Genomic DNA, 22,927 nt, shown 5'->3' with positions numbered 1-22,927 from the left:
AGGTATTCCAACGATCCTGATCGCCCCGGATTGGCCGCGTCGCTCTTGGTACGCGGACCTGGTACGTCTGGTGACAGACGCCCCCTGGCGTCTGCCTCTGAGGGAAGATCTCCTGTCTCAGGGCCCGATCTTCCATCCTGCTTTACGGTCACTGGCTTTAACGGCGTGGCTGTTGAAAACCAGGTACTGAAGGACCGGGGCCTGTCGGGCCCGGTAATCTCTACCATGCTGCGTGCACGGAAGTCCACTTCTCGAAAAATTTACCATCGTACATGGAAAGCATACATCTCTATGTGTGAGGAGATGAAGTGGCACCCCCGTACTTACGTGGTGTCCCGGATCCTGCTGTTCCTACAGCGGGGAGTGGACCAGGCTCTTGCCTTGAGCACGATCAAGAGTCAGATTTCTGCTCAGGCTGTTTATTTTCAGCGTCCCTTGGCAGCGAATTCTTTGGTTCGCACGTTTGTGCAGGGGGTCCGGCATGTGGCCCCCCCGGTGCGCCCTCCGCTACCTTCTTGGGACTTGAACTTGGTCCTCTCGGCGCTTCAGCGTGCCCCCTTTGAGGACATTCGGGAGATCCCCTTGCTGACTTTGTCGCAGAAGGTGGTCTTTCTGGTAGCTATTACCTCTATCAGACGAGTGTCTGAACTGGCGGCCTTGTATTGCAAGGCCCCCTACTTGGTCATCCATCAGGATAAGGCGGTGCTGCGCCCGCAGCCCTCTTTTCTTCCGAAGGTCGTTTCGGCCTTTCACATTAACGAGGACATTGTTGTTCCATCATTATGTCCTCAGCCGAAGAACCCGAAGGAGGCCTCTTTACATTCTCTGGATGTGGTTCGGGCCCTTCGAGTTTACTTGTCGGCGACAGCTCCGTTCCGGAAATCGGACTCGCTGTTCGTGTCTGTGTCCGGTCCCAGTAAGGGCCTGGCAGTCTCGTCGGCCACCATTTCCAGGTGGATCCGACAGGTTGTGCTTCAGGCCTACGCCCTGAAGGGGCGGGCGCCTCCCTTTCGGGTCATGGCGCATTCGACCAGGGCGATCGGGGCCTCCTGGGCTTCCGACACCAAGCCTCTGTGTTACAGGTGTGTAAGGCAGCGACCTGGTCGTCGTTCCACACTTTTTCAAAGTTTTATAAGGTGGATGTGAGTGCATCTTCTGATGCCTCCTTCGGCCGCAGGGTGTTACAGGCGGCAGTTTAAGGTTGGAGTTCCTCCGTTGAGTAACTTCGGTTTTGTTTGGGGTGTAACCTGTTTTTGCTGTGTTATTTTCCCACCCCTCGAATTTTTTTGACACTGCTTGGGGACGTCCCTAAGGTCAAAGGATGCTGTGTCCGTCTATGAACGAAAGAGAAAAAAGGATTTTTGTACTCACCGTAAAATCCATTTCTCTGAGTTCATAGACGGACACAGCACCCACCCCTCCTTTGTTTGTACTGCTTGTTACGAACTGAGGCTGCTAAAGCAGAGTGGGGGTTATGCCTGGGGGAGCCACGCCCCCTGGGAGGAGCGGCATGAAGGAAAGTTTTTAACACCTTAAGTGCTGTAGAATTCTGCCTAAATCTCCTGGTAGGAAGAAGCATAACCCTAAGGTCAAAGGATGCTGTGTCCGTCTATGAACTCAGAGAAATGGATTTTACGGTGAGTACAAAAATCCTTTTTTTTGGGGAAACACGGTAGGATAGTAAACTCCCAGAACTCTGGCCATTTGCAGGGAGGGACATCACTTGTAAGCTAAAAGGCACACTCATTGCAGGTATGAGTGTGCCCTTTTGACAAACCCCAGATGCCAGCTCGCAATTGCGACTGGGAATAGTGGCCTGACGCCTGGGCTACACTGCGGCTTTCGTGTCTTGTCCCCATGCGGTCCTCGCCCGTGGGTGCGCAGACTAAGATGCTGCGCCAGCCAGTAATTTAGGCCGCGGCTTTGCGGCCTGCTGGAGCAAGATGCTTACATTGGGGGAACTGGCGCCCTCTTGTGGTTGCCGGGGCTGCGACAAGCATTCACTGACGGCACTAAGGGGTTTCCCCTGCCTTTTCTCACTGCCCATCTGCTTTCCAAAAGGTACAAAGTAACTTGTAGATACTCTTGCTCTACTTTCATTCATCTGTAGATCAATGGGATGTGCTTCCATCTGATGTCAGTAAAAGCAATCTAATTTTATTTTATTTTTTTATAAAATGTGTTCCTATTAAAACCCTAATTAAAATGTTATATTTATATTTTTCTAGCCATAAATATTTGAACTTTTTAAATTTTTTTTTTTTTGTGTCAGCATTGTAAAAAAGCCAATTATTTTATACAAATCCATACAATACATTTTATCTGCAGTAAGAACATTTTTTTAATATATATATATATATATATATATATATATATATATATATATATATATATATATATATATATATATATATATATATATATATATATATATAATTTATGGCTCGACAAACCCCAGGCGCCAGGTCGCAACTGGAATTGGCGGCCTGGCGCCTGGGCTACACTGCGCCATGTGTCTTGTCCCCATCCTGGAAAAACTGTCTCCTAACTTTTCTAGCTGACTCCTAGATTTCAAGCAAATTTGTCAAGCCCTGTTCTGAATGATAGAGGAATACTTCATTCATACATATTGTACAGCAGTCATGTTGGCATAGGGTTTAATACAAAACTTTATTAATTTGCCTCCTTAAAATGCCGTGTCATAAATAATTTGTAAAAAATAAGAAATGGCTGCACATCCAAAAATTCCAAAAGTACCTTTTTATTGCAGAAGGTCAAAATACACCAGGTGTTAGTCACGTAGACGCGTTTCACAGATCTGATCTGTGTTTAATCATTAAAACTTTTGGCTAGCACTCCTACTTGGTTCCAATCAAGGTATTGCACGCACCTGGAGCAGCGGACTCATCTTCTTTTGATAAATAATTTGTACACAACCTGCACATCTTGAGCTGTTGAGGGGTTACAAGTCCCAGCAGGTCACATCAGTATCCGGCTGGCTGGAGAGAATTTGTGAATGGCCAATTCTCCTAGGTAAGGCTGCACTAATCCCAAGAGTCAGGTCGGCAGTGTGTTGGAGAGCACCAGATGTTGCATAATTCTTTTCTCTCATTGCTAACAAAAGGCTGTGATCCCCTGATCCTTACTGCCTTCTCACTACTTTTTTTTTTTTTTATCTTAATTTCTCTTTATTTTCCAACTTTTAACAATGCATAATTACATACAAATAATATGGGTTATCTTGTGCAAATGTATACATACACACACACACATACACACACACACACACACACACACACTATATATATATATAAGCATTTATTATGTACGTACAGTGAATTAACATATCCCATCCCTCCCTCCACCTCTCCCCCACACCCCTCCCTACCCCCCTCCCAGTATAAATAATGTACCATAATATTATTTTTACATCCTTCTCACTTCTACATTGAGGGAATCCTTCCATGTTTGTAAAAGGGGAAAAAACAATGTGACTTTACAACCTCTTTAATCCCTTATCTAAGAGTGCAATTGTTGTTTAGAGCAGAGTTCCTCCTCAAGTTTATTATTGTTACCTTCACCAGAACTGAGTGTTCTGGGCATGACGTGTCATGTATACAGAGGAAAGGTGTGAGCTCAGGCACGGAGCCAGTAGGAAGTATGAGAAGTATAATTTCCTATTGAGAGAGAGGTGAAAGGGGGGAAAGGGTGTAGGAGAGTGAAAGTAAATAAAGGAGTGGATGATGTAGTTGTGACACGGGTCCACCTTAGAATAGTGACATCCCGCAGTAATGGGCCAGCTAATGCAGATTGCAGTGTAGTGACAGAGATTTGATGTCACAGCAGCCATAATGTTAGGCCACTGACTGGAGAGGAGGCATCTGATTATGGGCTTCTTGTACTGTAATAGAGGAGTGCAGAAAGCGTGATCAGCGGTGTGCAAAGTCTCGTGCTGCTTGTGAAATAGAACACTTCCACGCACTTCGGATCATTGCCTGCAGACTGGAGCTAAGGAATTGCTTCTCACAAACCTCAAGTATGCAAACCCAACAGATTGGGCTATACATGAAGCAGATGATGCCTGGCCTCCTTGCTGCTTGTTAGCCTCTGTCCAAATAATCTACTGTTTTATAACAAGTGCACTTTTCTCCAAAATCTGGGATAGGTTTCCCCCTTTTCACATGGACCCTTAACTCCAAGGGTCCATGTGGCTAGATGGCCGACTTTTGATTTGCATAAGAAAAAAGTGACCATTTATGATATTCCACCAATCAGTTAATTAAAAAAATATATATCTATAAATCTATACTCGAAATCATATAAAGTCATGGCAATAGGTAACTACATGTGATAAATCATTGTTTCCCATTTTAAAGAAATAAATTCTATCAATTTGTCAAATTTTGAGCCTTGTCTTAATGTCTGCGATTGCTCACATGATAACATTGCTATATGTTGCCCATGAACTTTACCAAATAAAGAATACAATCCCCCATGCAGCTCTAGCCTTATGGAAGGTCTGGGGTCACAAACCCCGCTACCGAGCTAACCCCTTACAATGTGTATATACAGTGTCTAGATCAGGGGTGCTCAACCTTTGGAAGAGTGCGGGCCATTTAAGTGACATAGTTGGTCATGGGACAAAATGAAATTAAATGGTTCCGAATAGAGGTGCACCGAAATTTCGGCCGCCAAAAAATTATCACCCCCCCCCCAAAAAAAGAAGCAGATTACTGAAGGGGGGGGGCGTTTGTCTGCCCAGGGTGCCACCCATTGCAGGAGTGTCATCCTGGCGCACCCAGTCCTCCACTCCTCCCTCCCCTCATCGCTGCAATCACCGTGAGTCATGGAGCTGAATTGCACGGACTGCAGTAATTTTGGGTACCGGCCGACTGTAGGTCCCCTGGGCCCCAACCATGACACACATGTAGCCCCCACTCTTCCTCTACAAGTGTGCAAAGTTTGTTGTCCGGGGGATCTACGGCCGGCGACCACTGATATATATATGTGTGGCAAACCTAGCCACTTCTGGAACGCTGGACGTTACATGTCAAAGGGTTGTCTGTATTATAAAAATAAAGAAAAAACTGCGCTAGTTCAAAAACGAAATGTCTAGCTGCTACATACAAACAAACAAAGCCAGCAAGAATAGTAAACAAAAAATGTAGCGCTAAAAACCAAAAACTCCAGAGTATGTGATACCATGTGAGGTGACAAGGTTCGTATGAAAGTGCATATACATAAACCACTGACATATAAATGTAAATAGCTCAAACAGTGCTTGATGCAAAAGAAAAAGTCTATATTACAAAGTAGAAACAATCAATTGAGTGATGAGTGCAGGGAAAACAGATGAGCTGCTATCCGTTGATTGGGATACAACAGGTGCACAAGTTGTCTGTAGCACTCTGAGGATCACAATCACATCAAGGTAGGTAGTGGATGAAATACGCTTACCGGATGGGTTGGACTCTACTACTGTACAGCAAAGAGTCAGCCAGACATAGTGGTCTTTGGAAACCGGGACCACTCAAACCGGAATGGGACCATAAGCGAGACTGGAACTCCAAATTGACATGGACGGCAGGAACCAGCAGAGCTTGAATGGTGTGTTGGATCAATACCACGAGCTTTGAATAATCCTTAGACCATCAATCAGGAGATGCAAGGCAGGATGTTGCTAAAGCTCTCAGGAAACCATGGAGTGGATGATATAAAAATGGAAAAAGAACTCCAATAGTGCAGGTCAATTAAAACCAATGAGGTTTATTTGTAAAAAGTCATGGGTAAATATGACAAGGATAAAAAGTGATCACGTACAGAGAATGGCAATGTGGGGTGCTCAATAGCAATACCGACGCGTTTCGGCTAAGTAAGCCTTCAACAGGGGCATAAGGATGCACCCCCACATTGCTCGCTTAAATACACAGAATGGTTATAAGACCCTCCCCCAACAGGGCGGTGCCCTAAAACAGGATGTGATGTAATAGATGTGCATTGTGACAGACCTAATATAAAAGGAAATGATTCTTTAAACAAGTATATATCACATACTAACATCACCTCAATCACATAGAAATGCAACAAATACCACCATATTATACATATCATATCAATGAGAGGCAATCATCTGCAACATTCTTTGTTAAAACATATAAATATAAATATCACAGCTGTTGCTGTGTCACCAGATGAGGAAACTCTCATAATTCTATGAGCGGGGACACTGCGCCATCATGTTGTTTTTACAAACGTTACTTTGACAAGTATTCCCACTGAGCATCTACTGACTGCTTCCTTGTAAGGGCGCTCGTCCTTGGGGCTAAACAACCCCACTGTGCTCATAGATTAAACACGATCGCCCCAAATTGTCACCGATCGGTACAGCGCTGATACCAGCAGTCCGCGCGTGCACCAATCAGGTGCAATGGGGGCGTGGCATAGAGCCAAGGCGGCCAGTCAGCGAGCATCTATAGCTAACCTCCACATCCATCATGTGTGCAGCGATGCTCGCACCAATGGGATGTGGAGGGGCAGCTCATCTGTTTTCCCTGCACTCATCACTCAATTGATTGTTTCTACTTTGTAATATAGACTTTTTCTTTTGCATCAAGCACTGTTTGAGCTATTTACATTTATATGTCAGTGGTTTATGTATATGCACTTTCATACGAACCTTGTCACCTCACATGGTATCACATACTCTGGAGTTTTTGGTTTTTAGCGCTACATTTTTTGTTTACTTGTCTGTATTATATGCTATGTATTCTGCTGGGTCTTATGTGGGCAGCCGTAAGCCACTAGCATTCAAGTACTTCATTTTATGTTGCCCATCGGTGTTTGGTAGTTTTAAACCGAACTCGATGGTTAAGGGTATTTCGGGCACCGTTCGGTAGTTTTAGCTGGGATCTGAGCGGTATTCTCACAACACATAACCCCAGACCCCAGCTATCAACCGACTGTTCTCTCGTGCAGCAATGCCTGATGGGAGAATTATCCAAAATGTTAAGTTCCCCATGTGGTCCTCACTGTATTACCCCTGCTAAATCTGTTTGGCTGTTTGGAAACCCCTTGCATGGGGAATTATATAAATATGGAAGCCTGTGAATAAAAAGTCAGTTGACTCCCAGAGCTGTGTTTCGTCCGGTTACTGGGGGGGATTTGGGACATTGCCTTACTTTTCAGCGCTGACTGTGGATTTACCCTGGTTACCAGCGGAGATCGTGGATTTTAATATTGTACTCCGCTACAATATATATATTTTTTCAAAGCCGGGCACCCCTTTCATAGACTCCAATGTTAAACTGTAATTTCTCCAGTGACTCTGAGGACCCGGTACCAGCCGGTCTTAGGTCTTCTGGACCCGGACTTGGCACACAGGTAGCTCAATTTCTCCTCCATAAATGTGCAAAGTTTGTTGTCTGGGAGGCCTACGGCAGGGGAGCACCCATGTTAAAAGTCAGTCTAGTCATGGGCACAGTGAGGCATGCAGATGGACACCCTAGGCTTTTTGTGGTAAAATTGGGTGCCTCGGCTTATATTTGGGTTGGAGTATATATGGTAGGTACTTTAGTTATTTTTGTTCTTTTGATATACTGTACAAAAAGTCCCATCGTTGTAAACAATTTAGTTTGTTTGTCTGTAAGGCAGGCCATAGACGGTGCAAATTTCTTTCTTGTAACTACGGGTTTCAGGAAAGAAACTGCATGATTCCCCCATCAACACTGACAGGGGGATCCCTCCCGCTGAGCAATAGTCTGCTCCCCACCGAAATAAGACAGTGATTATTGCTAGCAGCCACCAGCGATATTAGCAAGTGAATCCGGCAGGCTGTTTGTACCCAAGTTGATTGAGCGATCAACTTGGTACATTCAACCTGCCCGTTAACGTTTCAAATCCTTAAAGTGTTTGTTAACCCAAAAAAAACAAATGGAGATCCTGGTCCCTTTAACCTCTTGACCACTGGGCACTTAAACCCCCTTCTTAACCAGACCAATTTTCAGCTTTCGGTGCTCTCACAATTTGAATGACAATTACTCAGTCATACAACATTGTGCCCATCTGAAATGTTTGTCCTTTTTTCCCCACAAATAGATCTTTCTTTTGGTGGTATTTGATCGCCTCTGGGTTTTTTATTTTTTGCGCTAAAAAAGAAAAAACACTGACAATTCTGTAAAAAAAAAAAAAAAAATATCTTGTTTCTGTCATATTAGCGGGTATTGCAGAGTATGGGGGGGGGGGGGGTTATTGCAGAGTATGGGGGGTATGGGGGTATTGCAGAGTATGGATTTTATTGCAGAGTATTGGGCAGGGAAGGATGGCTGGATCTGTGACTACATTTGTCACAGATCCAGCCACAGCAGCTACTGCTGCTTCCGCTCTCCCCCTCTCCTCTCACACTGTACCGATCGGGGGGCGCGCGAGTGAAGGATTCTGGGAGGACGTCCTCCCAGAATAACTCCACCGCGCTGTAGACGTCTTTTGTCTATGGCGCGGTGGGGAAGAGGTTAAAACAGATTAAACGGCACAGTGCTTGTGTAATCTGCCCCTCTAAACTGTAAAAAAAAAAAAAAAAAACTAGCTGATCCTGCCACTTCCTGTATCCCTCTCTGCTCTGACCACGAAAGTCCGGGCTGCCGATTCCTGACCACCGTGGTCAGCGTACATCCTTCCATCATCCGTAGCCTGCTCTCCTCTCTCCCCCTTACCCCCTCCTCTCTGTGTCTCTGTCTCCACTCCCCCAGCCCAGCCACTATTAGTATAAATAAACATTTATATATGGTCACTGCCAGCCCCTCTATTGTAGGCAGGCATAGCACATTGTATTAGTCTTTTATAAAAATGAGGCTTGTAAATACAGATTTAGCGCGATCTTTAGGCCAGTCACGTGACTCTCGACCGGTTTCCAAGACTACTGCAGGAGAGGCCATGCGACCTCCCGGCTGATGTCAGAGGGAGATCTTGGCACCTCCTGCAGTAGCCATATATCGGAGATGTAAAGCGATAACGAGTCACGTGACCGGCCTGAAGATCGCTCTAATTAATATTTACATGCCTTGTTTTTTTATAAAAGACTAATACAGTTAGCTATGCCTGCTTGTAATAGAGGGGCTGGCAGTGATTTGTATACAGTATTTTGGTTAACAAACACTTTAAGTCGTATCTGGAAATAGTTGTCATGGTCTTGTAGATTTCTTTGGATCAGTGAAATGCCCTTTGTAATGGTAGTAATCCCACTGCGGCGACTGCGTCTCAGAAAGTCAGGGGACCCATCTGCAGCAAAGCTCTAACAAGTTCTCGTCTGAATAATAGAGAGGGTATTGGATATAAATGGTGGCTTTGTGAGGAAATGATGATGTTTGTGGCTGCCACATTCAATATATTGTTACGTTTCCCTGTAATGGCTGTGTGGCAGGCTCTGCTTTCATCGCTAATGCTCTCCTGTGTTGACTCATTCACACGGGTTGGTATTTAGTGTTATTTTCTTTTTGTGCTTTTCTGCCTACGCTGATGAGCTTACTACCGCCTTTCCACTTTTAGTATTTATATTATGCTTCCCAGTTTGAAATTCAAATGATGTGTTATCTGAAGAATCACCTAGAAGTCGGAATTGATGTTTATGGTCTCAGAGCACAGTTCTCGCTCACTGCGGGCTGTGGTGTATATACAGAAGATTTCTGTCTGCACGGAACAAAGGCCGACTGATGTGTATAAGAATTGTGTTCTGGGTGTGTGAGGTGCCAAATCTTAAAGAAGAATGATTGTCACTCTATAAAAATATTCTATACTGTGTATGTATATACAGCGGGGAAAATAAGTATTGTACACGTCACCGTTTTTCTAGTTAAATCTATTTATAAAGCTGCTATTGACATGAAATTTTCACCACATGTCGGTAACAATCCATACATACAAAGAAACCAAAACAAATAACTTCAGAAATTGTTATATGTAGGGCTGCGGAAATGAACGATTAATTCCATGATTAATCGTTAATTTCTTTGATAGGAGATGTCGCGGCTTCGGCCTAGCTCCATCTTGGTACACCTGGCGGCGGCGTGCTGACGTCATCGTCTGCTGCCTGTGAGAGTGTGCTTTCTATTGGGGAGATGTGTGGACATTTCTGGGGGAGATGTGTGGACATTTCTGGGGGAGATGGTCAGACATTACGGTTATAATCTAAATTAGTCAATTTAGAAAAATCGATTAGTCGAACACGAACATTTTAATCAGTAACAGCCCTAGTTATGTGTAATAAAATGGAATAACACAGGGGAAAAAATATTGAACACATGAAGAAAGGGAGGTGCAAAAAGGCATGGAAAGCTAAGATACCAGCTGAAATCTATCAGTAATTAGAATGCAATTCTGCCCCTTGTCGGTGCAAATGCATATCAGCTGGTTCAGTCTCAACTGATGGCCTATAAAAAGGTGTCTCATTACCAAGGTGTCACACAAGAAACAGATTATGGTGGGTAAAAGCAAATAGCTCTCTCAAGACCTTCGCAACATTATTGCTGCAAAACAAACTGATGACATTGGTTACAGAAGGATTTCTAAACTTCTGAATGTTCCAGTAAATGCTGTTGGGGCCATAATCCAGAAGTGGAAAGAACATAATTTTAACAACTGGCCACAACCAGGTGCTCTTCGCAAGATTTCTGACAGAGTGAAAATAATTATCAATAGGATTGTCCAAGAACCAATGACCACTTGTGGAGAGCTTCAGAAAGACCTGGAATTAGCAGGTAGAATAGTTTAAAAGAAAACAATAAGTAATGCACTCAGCCGCCATGGCCTGCATGCACGCTCACCAAGCAAGACTCCATTGCTGAAGAAAAAGCATGTTGAAGCTTGTTTAAAGTTTTCTGCGCAACATTTAGACAAGCCTGTGAAATACGGGGAGAATATAGTCCGGTCAGAGGAGACCAAAATTGGATGCCATAATACACACCATGTTTGGAGGTCACATGGTACTACACAACACCCCCACACCAACTGTGAAGTTTGGAGGTGGGAACATCATGGTGTGGGCGGGACTGTTTTTCAGCATAGGGAACTGTCAAACTTCATATCTTTGAATGAAGGATGAATGGAAAAATGTACCAGGACATTCTCGATAAAAATCTGCTGCCATCTACCAGGATAATGAAGATGAAAGAAGGGTTGATTTCGGCAAGACAATGATCCCAAACACAAAGCCAAGGAAACTTTCGATTGATTACAAAGAATGGCCCAGCCAATCACCTGACTTGAATCCAATATAAAATCTATGGAAAGAACTAAAGATCGGAGTTCATAGAAGAGGCCCACGGAACATGTAAGATTTGAAGACGGTTTGTGTGGAAGAATCACACCTGAGCAATGCAGGAAGCTTCTTGAAGCTGTCATTACCATTACAAAGGATTTTGTACAAACGATTACATAAATTTCAGTTTGCGTGTTCAATACCTTTTCCCTGTGTCATTCCATTTTATTACACATAACGTTATTTCTGAAATTATTTGTTTTGGTGTCTTTCTATATTTAGATTGCATGGGGTGTTACCAACTTGGTGAAAATGTCATGTCAATAACGTCTTTAACAATATATCTAGAAAAATGGTGACGTGTTCAATACTAAATTATATACTCAAATTCAGTGGCTGAAGCACGACTACATTGTGTGCACTAAACACGAGGCTATTCCATTCTTACCCCTTAAATATCTAGATTTCCAAACTAAAGGTGAAGCTGGCCATACACATGACAAATTTTAGCCAGGTCCTAATGAACCATTCAAAAGGTGGGTGGCCTTGCGAGCACCATTCCGTCTGACTTTTTTTGTATCAAAGAAACCAGGTGGAAAAATGTTGACTAAACACTGCCTGCATTTATTCTGATACAGGCACTGTTTGGGCATCCTGACTGCTGGCCCAAGCCAGACAGCAGTATTTGCAGTGGGAGCTGTTTAGCATTAATGAAGGAATCTGTTAGATTTATTTTGTTTAAAGCGGAGTTCCACCTAAAAATGGAACTTCCGCTTAACCCACTCCTCGCCCCCTTACATGCCACATTTGGCATGTCATTTTTTTTGGGGGGGGGGGGGGGAGTGGGGGATTCAGGAGGAGTGGGACTTCCTGTCCCACTTCCTCCTTCTGCCGAGGGGCTGGTGAGGCGAATAGCTTAATCGCTTTATTGCAGCCCCTCCCTGTAGGTGAGCGCCTGTCCAATCGTAGCTGCTGACTTTTAATAAACTTAAAAAAAGGCTGGAACACCCCTTTAATGTTGTGTTTGGATTAACGACCTTCTGTGTATCATGCTTTGTGTACCGTTTTACTTTTTATTACTTATGCTGATAAATAAAAACGTATCTGCGTTTGCCTGCAGGTGTGTACCTATGTAAATGGATACATATATATCTGTCTAGGGTTGTTGTCTTTGTACTTTCTTCTCTGCGTTGCTACGAAGGAGTTTGCAGCTGATGGTGGCGTGTGGTGTGCGGTCCTCTCCGGAGAATTGCAGGGCAGCCGCGTTTTGTATTAATATTTTACTGTAATGCTGGCTGCTGAAAACATATGTGTGTTCCATGTATTGTGCTGATTGCTGGGATAATGAGACCCATTCTATGACATACAAAGTTGTGAATTGGATACTATCTTTATGTAGAACAAAGTCTGAGAGTACAAGGATACCACCTGCCTGGCCTTCTTTATTATATATATATATATATATATATATACTGCATCCAGAATTATTTATACTAATTACAGAAAATAAATTGATCTTTTATTGCAAAGTAAGCAGCCAGATGATGCTCCTCATTTTTCCGGGATATGGAATGGACGCCATGACTTGATGTGTAACTGTTTGTCCTCTCATTGCTCAGCTCTTAAAGCGGGATTAAACCCAACTCTAAAAATGTAATATATTTTAGCTTACAATTCATTTGATGCAGGGTGGATTTGATTTAAATTACTAGTAAAAAGACTTCATTTAAATTAACTCAATTTAAATCATAATTTTTAAAGAGCAAGTGGCTCCTCTTCTGACCCGCTGTTGGCTCACCGACAGTCCCATTCACTTTAGTGGGACGGCTGGTGATGAGGCAGTGACACAACAAGGTGAGGGACGTGGCGGCAGCCAGTGAGTGGATGCCCGCTAACAGGCACTGCCATGATGGATCTGAAATGACAGGTGCTCTTTAAATGCTTACACTTAATCTAACTGGTAGTTAGAATATTTAATATTTGCAAACAAAATGAAGGTTTCCTATTTAGAATAATAAACTGTCAGGTTAGTAAAACAGCGATATCAGAACCAATTTAATCATACAGTTTGTAGTGCATATGGATTTACTCCAAAAACACTTTATTAAAATAAATTTGATAAAAATCTATTTTTCTTTTAAATAATGAAGAAATAATAATCCACTTAAATAAAAACAAAATAATAAATACATATATATATATATATATATATATATATATATATATATATATATATATATATATATATATATATATATATATATATATATATATATATATATACACATTTTAAATCATTGATTTATATTCACCCTGATTAGATGTGGTGACTGCATTAGTTTACTTTTTTATTTGGCTTTTCCCCTTCTGTTTTCACCTGGTGATCTTGCCAGTAACACGCCTCCCGTATTAGTGAGACATAACTTTGGAGGAATGAGCACTGGAGGCACAGCAGGCAGCAACAGTGTCAGCCTGGGCGGAAGGGAAGTGTTAAATGTATTAGCAGATTTAGATGCACTAACAAATCCAGCTCACACGTTATAATCCGTCACAGCAAACAGTTCTTGCCCCCTTACATGCCACATTTGGCATGGAATTTTTTTTTGGGGGGGGGGGGGGGGGGGGAGCGGTCCCACTTCCTCCTTCTGCCCAGGGACCGCCTAGGCGATACGTCATATCACCTTTTGGCGGCCCCTCCCTGTAGGCGCCTGGGACATGTGACAGCTCCCAGGCAATCACCTGTCCAATCGGGTAGCGCAGCGCCGTTCGCTCATGCGCAGTGAGTGCCCGGCTGTGAAGCCAAAAGCTGTCACGGCCGGGTGCCCACAGTTAGGATGGAGGCACAGGCGGAGAGGAGCGTAGCTGCATGCAGCAGGTGAGTGTATGTTTATTAAAAGCCAGCAGCTATGCTTTTTGTAGCTGCTGATTTTTAATAAACATCAAAAAAGGCTGGAATTCCGCTTTAAGTTGTTTGTCTCATCCATGTAAACTGATATATTCTGCTGGAGAGCTTGTGAAAAACAACAGACTTGCTGATCAGATCACCAGGTAAAAATAAAAGCAAGCTAATTCCCACTCCCCCTGATACCTCTCTCCTTTATCTCTCTCCTTTTTTCCCTCTCTTACTCTGAATTTAATTTTAATTATTTATTTTTATTTTTATTTTATTTTTATTTTCCTGATAAAAACTGATTTTATATAGATATGAGCCGCTATGGTTCTTTGTAATATTATGTTGATTGCATTTATCAGTATACTTTTTGTATGCTTTATTTCTCTTGTATTTTACTTTGTTGTGGTATTTGAATGTACCTTTCTTTCTCTTTCAATAAAAACATATTAAACAAAAAAAAAGCAAGCTAATGCAGCTATTGCATCTAGGAATTGGTAAGATGCAATATAAAAAAGTTTGCCTTCAAATGCACTTCTACCAGTAATATGGCTGCGATTATTGTAATTTTTTTTTTAGTTCAGCGAAGCAGTAGGATGCCTGTAACTTTACCAGAGGGACAGGCTTTCTTGATTGGTTGCCAGACAACAGGTTCTTGGTGACCAGCCTGACTCTTGGGCCCCTTTCACACCTGCGGACCGTATGTCCGCTTTTTCATCCATCCGTTTGCGGATGAAAAAGGGGCATACATTGGTCCCTATGAGATTGCGGGTGTCAGCGCATGAACATCCGCTGACACCTGATCTCACCCACCTCCGCAATGATCCGATTCTGCAGACGGAAGAAAACCCTATTTTTCCTTCCGTCTGCGGATCGGATGAACACGGACATACGGTCCATGTTCATCCGTTCCCACCTCATAGTGGAGAGCGGAGAAAAGACAGGGCGGTCCCTGCACAGCGTGCGGGGACCGCCCTGTCATCCCCTGGCTCAGCGGGGATCATCGAAATGATCGTACAATAATCAGATCGTTAGTACAGATTATTATTATTATTAGTACGTATTATTCTATCGGACATGCACGGAATTTTTTTATTGTACGATTTCCTTTTAATCAGTACAGCCGTCGTTCGAAAATGCAATACAAATGCATTACAACACATGACATCACTTCCGATTTTTTTTTTTTTTTCGGGACTTTAGTAAACTCCTCAAAATTCATCTAAGATTGTTATACAAAAAAAAAAAAAAACGGACGATCATTTGTCTGATAATCGGATCGTGTGTACGGGGGCATAACAAGTACCATAGATAAGAAGAATATATGGAGCAGCGCCCTGATGTAATCATAAAGGGGTCTCTCTTCCAGAAGGGGATGGGAGGGGGGCACATATCATGTATGTTGGGGCTTGCTTCATTACAAAGGTTAAATCAAAAGGTATGCGGAGCGCCCCTTTAATACATTGGCATCCATGAATGATGTAACTGCAGAAAGCCTCCTGATAAAGACTTCACAGTTTCCAGCTTCTTTTTGTGATACAAGATGCTGCCAGATTGTTCTTCCCATGATGCTTTTCTTTCAATTGCTAAGTGTGTTTGTGCGATGAATGCGTCACGCTGGAGTCGGAGCATTGTGTGAGATTATATAGAGCCACATGGATGCTGGTTTTGGTGGGAACTGCCTGAGATTGCTGGGCTCGGCTCCCACCGCTCCTATTCCCCATCTCCTGCTCCAGCTGAATAACATTCTTGGCTGAATGCAGCTGAACGTGACCTCACTGCTCTCTCTGCATCCATTGTTGTGTTCACTCCCCCTGCTGCTGGAAGCTCCACGTTCTCCTTCACAGCCTGTTCCCATCTCTTTTCAGCATGTGAGAATGAAATGTGGGATGCAGCACTCTGGACAGAGCCAGGAACAGGCAGCCATACTTGTTCTGCAGATGCCCGCTCAGCGTCACTGTGAGTCTGCATGAGCGACTTCGTCCTCCATCATCTGGAGAGCCCTGTGAATGACATGTAGGAGAGAAGGTTAAATACACAGCACCTGGAGGGAAGACCTTTCCTGTGATTCTGGACTCTAGGAATCCGCCCCATCAACTAAACCCCCCCCGTGCAAAGGATCTCACCATGATTCTGCCTTAGGAGAGAGCGTGTATTGTATTTTCAGTAAGTACACTTTTCACTTCATTATTGTAACATTTGATGTTCTTCGCATGTTTGTCGTTTTATATTTTCATAGTAGTTTTCTTACACAGGTTTATTGGTCCTACCTCTATTGGTTATGTCTAAATCTGCTGTGTGTTTTAACCACTTAAGCCCCGGACCAAAATGCAGGTAAAGAACCAGGCCCCTTTTTGCGATTCGGCACTGCGTCGCTTTAACTGACAATTGCGCGGTCGTGCGACGTGGCTCCCAAACAAAATTGGCGTCCTTTTTTTCCCACAAATAGAGCTTTCTTTTGGTGGTATTTGATCACCTCTGTGGTTTTTATTAAAATTCAATATTTTTTGCTATAATGAATATCCCCTAAAAATATATAAAAAAAAGTGTTTTTCCTCAGTTTAGGCTGATACGTATTCTTCTACATATTTTTGGTAAAAAAAATCGCAATAAGCGTTTATCGGTTGGTTTGCGCAAAATTTATAGCATTTACAAAATAGAGGATAGTTTTATTGCATTTTTATAAAAAAAAATAAAAAAAATGTTTTACTACTAATCGGCGATTTTTTTTTTTTTTTTTTCGTGACTGCGACATTATGGCGGACACTTCAGACAATTTTGACACATTTTTGGGACCATTGTCATTTTCACAGCAAGAAATGCATTTAAAATGCATTGTTTATTGTGGAAATTACAGTTGCAGTTTGGGAGTTAACCACAAGGGGGCGCTGAAGGAGTTATGTTTCACCTAGTGTGTGTTTACAACTGTAGGGGGGTGTGGCTGTAGGAGTGACATCATCGATTGTGTCTCCCTATAAAGGGGATGACACGATCGATGCTGCCGCCACAGTGAAGCACGGGGAAGCCATGTTTACATGCAGCTCTCCCCGTTCTTCAGCTCTGGGGAGCGATCGCTGGGATCCCCAGCGGCGATCGGGTCCGCGGGTCCCGGAGCGGGTCGCGGGAGTGCGCCCGCGACCCACGGCTGGGTACATGTACAGGACGTACCTGTACGTACATCTGCCCAGCCGTGCCATTCTGCCGACGTATATATACAGGAGGCGGTCCTTAAGTGGTTAAATTACAGGATAAGTCACAGATATTGTTTTCAATCGGTATGAACAAATTGATAGACTTGCATTTGGAGAAGGGAATTGTTAAAGCGGTCCTCCACCCTAAAGTGGAGTCCCGCTGATCGGAACCCTCCCCCCCTCCGGTGTCACATTTGACACCTTTCAGGGGGGAGGGGGGTGCAGACACCTGTCTAAAGACAGGTATTTGCACCCACTTCCGGCCACACGCTACGGGCGAAAGACGGGCATTCCGTCACATCCCGTCTGTCGCCCGTTGTGTGCTGGGAACACTCGGCTCCCAGCACACAGCGTGTGAGCCAATCGGCGGGCGCAGCGCGACTCGCGCATGCGCCGTAGGGAACCGGGCAGTGAAGCCGCAGCGCTTCACTTCCTGGTTCCCTCACCGTGGATGGAGGGGGGAGCAGCAGGGTGACGAGCGATCGGCTCATCCTCTGCTGCGATCACCGCTGGACTCCAGGACAGGTAAGTGTCCTTATATTAAAAGTCAGCAGCTGCAGTATTTGTAGCTGCTAGCTTTTAATATATTGTTTTAGTGGCACATCCGCTTTAAGCACAATAACTAAGGCTGGCCATACATAATGCAATTTTCTTTCCTTTCTAACACAGGTTGAGGGAAAGAAAATTCCTTGACTCCCCCATCAACGCAGCCAGTGTTAATGGGGGAATTCCTCCTGCTGTGCTAATGTATTCTGACAGCAGGAGGTTTCCCCGGCATAAGAATACAATGATCACCGCTGCCGGCTAAAGCAAGTAGCAGTGATTTGTATGAAAAAAAAACCCTGACAGTCGACAGTTTGACTTCAGTACAACCAGCCTGCCCATAGATGGATCAAAACTGTTCAATTTTCGATCCATCTATGGCTAGCTTAAAAAAAAGTCAGCCTGCATGTGTATTGGACAAATATGGTTGTATTCTGGTACCTACTATATGCTATTTAATATAACTTGGACATAAAAATAAGGTTTATAAAACATGAACACTCATGATTTATGTCTACACTAACCAGACCTCATTCAAATATAAACTCTGTGGATTCCCTTCAATAAGTGACATCCAGATGTTCCCTCACCTTGGCTTCCTTGTTTATTCCCAGGCCTATATAGGGGACTGTCTATTTTATTTAATTTTTTATTACAGATATTTAATGTTTATGTAGCACTTTACATTTCACATCAGTCTCTGCACTCAAGGAACTTGCAATCTAAGGGCCCTACTTTCTTATACAAACACATACTAGGGCCAAATTGCTTACCAGGATGTCATTGGAGTAAATTTGTTATGACAGCTGGTAAAATATCAGGACCCTGAGCTGTGTCTTCTAGTTTTTCACATTCTGTTATTTCTGCCTTTGTTTATCATGTACACTTATATTTGTCACCAGTATGCATTATGAATGTTTCTTAAAGCGGATGTGCCACTAAAAAAATATATTAAAAGCCAGCAGCTACAAATACTGCAGCTGCTGACTTTTAATATAAGGACACTTACCTGTCCTGGAGTCCAGCGGTGATCGCAGCAGATGACGAGACGATCGCTCGTCACTCTGCTGCTCCCCCCTCCATCCACGGTGAGGGAACCAGGAAGTGAAGCGCTCCGGCTTCACTGCCCGGTTCCCTACGGCGCATGCGCGAGTCGCGCTGCGCCCGCCGATTGGCTCCCGCTGTGTGCTGGGAGCCGAGTGTTCCCAGCATACAACGGGGGACGGACGGAAGGCAAGGAAAAAACCCGTCCTTTGCCCGTATCGTAGGGCCGGAAGTGGGTGCAGATACCTGTCTGTAGACAGGTATCTGCACCCCCCTCCCCCCTGAAAGGTGTCAAATGTGACACCGGAGGGGGGGAGGGTGCCGATCAGCGGGACTCCACTTTAGAGTGGAGATCCGCTTTAAATAACTTAAATATCTGCATGAATTTGATTAATATATAATTTAGCACTTCATAAAGCTTTGATTGCAGTTAAAGTAGACGTTCACCCAAAACCTAAAACTCTAAATCTACTCACAGCTACATTTTAAAACAAATCTATCTAACCCTGTAAAAAAGAAATCGCTATACATACCTTTTCTGAAGCTGATACGGTCTGGTCTCCAGCGGCGGATGGTATGTGACGGAGAATAGACATGTGCAATTCGTTTAGTTCCGAATTTGTTTTTTAACAGATTTTGACAAATTAGTTAATTCCGAATTTTTGAATTTCTGAAAAAAGCAAAAAAACAAATGAAATGGAAAATTAAAGAATTTTTCGGCAGTGCACATGTCCACTGGAGAGAACCACAATGGCTGGGAAGTGACATCATCCATAGAGTTACTATGGGGCTTCCGTGTGGGCTGCCTCTCCTGCACACGCCTATACAGAGAAGCTACCGCTGACAGCTCAGCGTGCGACCGGAGCGGCTGCAGAAAAGGTAAGTACAGTATAGTGATTTCTTCTTTACAGGCTAGATAGATTTGTTTTAGAATGTGGCTGCAAGTAGATTTAGAGTTGGTTATGTTTTGCGTGAACTTCTACTTTTTGAAGAACGAGGGCCACTTACGGTAAGTGATTTGGTAAACCTTCTTGGGCCACAATGAAATAAAGTGGTTAAGATTTGAAAAAAAATGTTTTTGAATAGCATAATGAATAATTTTCTCCTGCAGCCACTAAATGCTTGTGGGAGGGAGAGGAGAAAAAAGCAGTCTTTCAGTAGTTGCAGGAGGAAAATGGAGAGGATCAGTTCCTGTACGTTCCACCCCTACCGTTGCTCTTGTAGAAGTAAAAAACTGAATGTGACAGGGAGGATGCACTGGTCTCCTGGAGCGTGGGGTGTGGTCACCATTGCGCCTACTGACGCTACACCAGTGGTTGGGGGTACAAAATCCACCCACCCCTCAAACTGCAAATGTAAATGAGCACTTGCTGTCCTGAGCCCACCACACTGATGCACTGCGGTTTACCTGTACCACGGGTGCAGCATTGTGCACCTGTGGCTTTCCTTTGCCATGAACTTCTATTATATCTTGCAGATGTGTTGCACATTGTGAGAAAACACTTAGGCTTGGTTCACACCTATGCAGGTAGCAGTTTGCATACCATGTGCATTTTGCATTTTCAATACTTTTTTTTTAACCATTGTCCTGTGGAACCAAAAAACTGAAAGTACCCTGGCCCTTCCATAAAATGCACAGATGTGAATGTGACCCATAGAAAACCATGTTAAATGAACTTAAGCGTGTTTATGCAAAACTAAAACCTGCATAGGTGTGAATCTGGCCTAAAACTCCTGTGTTCATTTTTAAGTTGAGGGCCACATCGTATGTGTGTGTGTGTGTGTTTGTGTGTGTGTGTACACGTTATACACCTCTTCATGGAAACCATAATCCCTTATGGCCGTGGCCTCTTTCAGCAGGATAATGCGCCCTGTCACACTGCAAGAATGGTTCAAGAACGGTTTGAGGAACAAAACAATGAGCTTGAGGTGTTGCCTTTGCCTCCAAATTCTCCAGATCCCAATCCAATCGAGCATTTGTGAGATGTGCTGGAAGAACAAGTCTAATCCATGGAGGCCCTACCTTGCAATTTACAGGACATAGTCTAATTTCACACACAGTGCAGTGACAGGTGTTTTACTGCATTGTAAAAATGCCTATCACTGGAAGGACACACAGAAAACACATAATTGTGTGCGTTCCTTTTTCACTTCAATGAAGCCCAGATGCTGCTCTGCCGCATGTGCACCATGCAGAACCGATTGGCTTTGTGCATCGTGCTGCTTTACAGCAACATGAATAAAGTGTACTTTTGTACACTTCAAATGAAATGCATACAAAAAATGGGAGCTGTGTTGGATGCACTGATTTTGCGAACCACACCGCCCCCTTCAACAGTTGGAACGGACCGCTCCTGAAGTGGTAAAGCACTCCAGAAGCTGTCTGTTCCAGTGTGAATTCAGTCTTAAAGGATCTGCTACGACCGCTTGATGCCAGACACCAAAACATGCCTTCAGAGGTTTATTGGAGTCCACGCTGCAACGGGTCGGAGCTGTTTTAGCGGCAAAAGGTGGGTCTACTCAATATTAGGTGGGTGGTCATACATTTATGGCTGATCAGTGTATTTAAATAAAATACTTTGTGCCCATTTAATATTTATGTGGGTAGAATCAACAATATGTTTTATTAAGTACTTGAGTTAGATTCAGGCTGGGTTCACATATATGTGAATTGGATGCGGTATTTTCGGATCCGAATATCACCTAAATTGGTGAACAGGGATGCACCGGACTCCATGTTGTGAACCACGGCAGCCCATATGAATGAGTTGACAGGACTAATTTGTGTACCACATGAGCACATACTGTAGCCAGTCTGTGGGAGCCAGAATTATTGTTGGTTGGCAGGGGAACAAATACTTATTCACTGAACTGCAACTCAATTTATAACATTTGTATCGTGTTTTTTTTCCCTTAATTTTTCGTTGTTATTCTGTTACCATCATTTAAAATACACCTGTAGCACTGCCTCTCTGTTATACCATATAGCACTTGTATGGGAAGAATAAATCCTTTGCTTGTTCTGGCAGCAGACTTGGTTAAGCTATTTTTCTTCAGGACATTTACAAGCATCCCCCGTTGACTGACACCCATCCACTGACTTCTAGCTGAAGGGGTGGTCCTCACAGGATGGGCCCCATGAAACAGATCTGTACTCGCTGTAGGCCAAAACAGATCCTTCCTGGCGTGTCTTCCTTCCAGTCAGCTCTACGGGACATCTGGGTTGCAGTTATTCTCAGTCTAAGGCCCTCGGGTCAAAACACCTAAGGCCGCATGAGAGCTTCTACAGAGGGGAAGTCGCCCCCTTCCCTCCAGGGACTCCACTCTCCAGCCGAAGACCCCGAGCACATGTGCCCTTGGCATATGTACAGTCACCCAGCATGCACCGAGGCACCTTCCTCTGCCAATGGCCGGGGCTGTAACTATGCCTGTGCTCTCATTTGTCAGGTTTCCTCCCAATGTCCAATATGCCCCATCCTATTAGACGAGTGTGAAACATTCAGACAACATGAGCAGCACCATGAGCAGACCCTATCAATGGATCCCTGCTCCCTGGTAGACAGAGAGCATCTAAATTTACCTGATCGCCTTTCTGGTAAGCAGAAAGACCCAAAAACGATATTCTTCGCTAGCACCTACCTACGAGGGTGCTACACACCTGTGATAAAAATTAGAGACCATTAATTTTTAAAAGTGGGTAAACTTACAAAATCTGCAGGGGATCCAATAATAATTTTCCCCACTGTATGTATCAATAATGTAGTCTAACTAATAACTGTATTTGGTTACAGCCACCAATCAAGCTGTGAGCAGGTTTAAATCTAAATGGTAGCTGGCTGGGAAGTACCTCCATTTATTAGTAAGGGCATGTCGATATATGAGGCTTTTAATGTCTGTGTGTACCTTTTTGATCCCAGTACAACTTTCCTTTTATATGAATTGTACATGTGCGGTATTAACTTGTTTGCAATTTTCATAATAAAGAGCATTTCCCTTCTCCACTCATAATAA

The 22,927-nt window shown here is 43.6% G+C and overlaps 1 protein-coding gene across 1 annotated transcript in view; it reads left to right on the top strand.

Moving 5' to 3' along the window:
* The window catches only part of ARHGAP32 (Rho GTPase activating protein 32), a 298,438-nt gene that overhangs the window by 11,029 nt on the left and 264,482 nt on the right, over positions 1-22,927 (top strand). Inside the window, exon 2 of the mRNA XM_040326218.1 lies at positions 16,007-16,304. The gene's annotated coding sequence lies outside the window, so the exon portion shown is untranslated. The remainder of the gene's footprint in view (positions 1-16,006; positions 16,305-22,927) is intronic.

The sequence above is a fragment of the Rana temporaria genome, chromosome 10 (genome assembly GCF_905171775.1).
Source record: "Rana temporaria chromosome 10, aRanTem1.1, whole genome shotgun sequence".
Taxonomy (NCBI): Eukaryota; Metazoa; Chordata; class Amphibia; order Anura; family Ranidae; genus Rana; species Rana temporaria.
This window is presented reverse-complemented; position numbering and strand designations above follow the sequence as displayed.